A 2,452-nucleotide genomic window follows, 5' to 3' on the forward strand; every position below is an offset into this window, starting at 1 on the left:
GCAGCTAGCTTTCAGATTTTGGAGCACTTCATGCTTCCATCTGCTGAAAAGCTTTATGGAGGTGAAGATTTCATTTTTCACAATAAAAGGCTTGAACTACTTCAATTGGTGTGCAATGAATCTAAAATATATGAAAGTTTAATGTTTATCAGTACATTACAGAAAATGATGAACTTTATCACAGTATGCTAATTTTTTTAGAAGGACCTGTACATGGTCAGTGAGGGAAGTAATTATCTACATTGATTAACAGTCATTTTTCTTTCATTAGATATGACAACTCCCGAGCATCAGGATCTCAGGAATTCAACCAACACTTCTCGAACATCACCAATGACATCCAGGCCCTCGGCTTCCAGGACATACATGGAGACATTGAGGAAGAAGACTACTACCTCTGATGAAGCCAAAGAGGAGAAAGTTCAGACAATATAGAAAACATGGGTGAAGCCAGAGATACATTGGAATGGTTGAGATTTGTGACTGCCAGTTTATGAGGTGCTACATGTGTATCAGTAGCTGCGTTTCCATTGACCATGAAAATGCGCAAATTAGAACTTCGAAAATAAATTTTCCCAATGGAAACACGTCAATTTCGAAAAAACTTCCTTTTTTCGACAAAATGTTTTTGCGCCAGGATGAGGTGGTTTTTCGGCCGTATCGAAATTGGTGTATTTCGCAAAACTGCAATGGAAACACTTTTTTCGCATCACGGGAGTCATGGGATCAACAACCGGCTGTTTTTACTGGCGAAAAAGACAACGACGAAGAAGACAACAGGAAGTAAGTAGCCGTAAAATCACCAAAGTTGTAAAAGAAAGTAGTAAACTCACCGACTACAATTTCCCAAAAACACAGCATACGTAGCCGCTCCCAAGTACAAGGGGTTTGTCGTTGGAAAACCTTGATAAGACGCCGACGTCTCCTCTGACGATGAGCGCTAGTGCCATGGTAGAAATTATGCATGTGTTTCCATCCATTGCCGCCATGTTTGTAATGACTTATCGCAAGACAAAACATATTCACGCGTGACTTTAATGGCATTTCTTACTTAATGGAAACACCGCAATTGCAAAACTGTATTTTTTCGACATTAACAGAATATCGACAAAATTTTGCGCACATTAGTAATGGAAACGCAGCTACTGTGTACTGTTGATTTGTTCCACAATCAAACAGAACTCCAACACAGCTAAGACAATCGAACAATAACAAAAAGTTCCACCTGCCTCTGATTATTCAAAAACAGGGAAATAAAACAATATGTGCTATCACACTAAGACAATGCAATGCAATTTAATATTTCAAATTGTATAATAAAGATTCTGTCTAACCTATACACCATAAAATAGATTCAACAKATTAGTAGACTAATATAAGTTGGTACATCAGTACCTGGAATTACGTAATTATAGCATTGTAGTCTACRGAGAATATAATAGAAGGGTTGAGGATATAGAGCTTTATTTTTCTTTTTACAGTTTTGCAAGTTCATGAACACCATTGCAAACTGTAAACCAGTCAAAAAATTGTCATAAAAATAACATCACAATTTTACTTTCCCACCTTGGTTCTACAGAGAAYAAAACAGTGATTGTTATGAATGGGCTAAAGACACTATCAAAATAAATGTGCATATAAAGACAGAAATGTGTAATTAAGAGTTGTGCATATTTAGAATTTGTAAACAAATCAGTTAAACCACATCAAAAGCATTTCTTAGAAATTTTCTTAATAAAAATATAGTTTACAACTTATGACTTCAAGAATTTACAAATACAGAGTTCAGGTTTACAGTTGTGGCTTTTGAWTACATTTTTAAATACAAATTTAACAAAGTGGTCTTACATCTTGGGGTGGATCTCGTCCACCCCTGGCACCCTCCTTGGTGGCCTTTGCCATGGTAATGGACTCGTCCTCCCCTGAGTCTTCAGACTCTGTCTTCTCAAAGGTAGACTTGCAGGGTGGATTGAGGAGATGTTCCTTCCACCGCCCAATAATATCCTCGGTCTGGGTACGCAGATCCCCACCTAAAGCAAGTACAGCCTGGGCCAGAGAAAGCTTTCCTTTCCTCTAAGTCACTGAACGGTTTGCCAGAACCTCCTTGAGACAAACTGAAAGTCATTCTCCATGACCTCCCGGAATTCCTCCCATGCCTGAGTTTTTGCATCTGCAGCCACTGAAGCTGTGACCCTCTTTGCCACTCTGTACATGTCAGCTGCTTCAGGAGTCCTCCGGGAAAGCCAAGTTCTGAAGGCCTCCTTCTTCAGCCTGATGGCCTCTATCAATTTAATTCAGTTTATTTATATAGTGCCAAGTCACAACATACATTGTCTCAGGGCACTGTACATGAAAAAGAACAATCTAAAGAAGAAACCAGCAGATTGTGTTGCATCACTTCATCACAGTCTCCCATCCAGAGCAAACGGTGGAGAGGACACATTATAATGTG

The 2,452-nt window shown here is 38.9% G+C and overlaps 1 pseudogene; it reads left to right on the forward strand.

The window, feature by feature from the left end:
- The first annotated feature begins 272 nt into the window (after window positions 1-272).
- Window positions 273-587, forward strand: LOC106532514 (cerebral cavernous malformations 2 protein-like pseudogene; annotated as a pseudogene).
- Window positions 588-2,452: the final 1,865 nt, after the last annotated feature.

Source organism: Austrofundulus limnaeus, unplaced genomic scaffold (assembly GCF_001266775.1).
Source record: "Austrofundulus limnaeus strain Quisiro unplaced genomic scaffold, Austrofundulus_limnaeus-1.0 Scaffold785, whole genome shotgun sequence".
In the NCBI taxonomy this organism is placed as follows: Eukaryota; Metazoa; Chordata; class Actinopteri; order Cyprinodontiformes; family Rivulidae; genus Austrofundulus; species Austrofundulus limnaeus.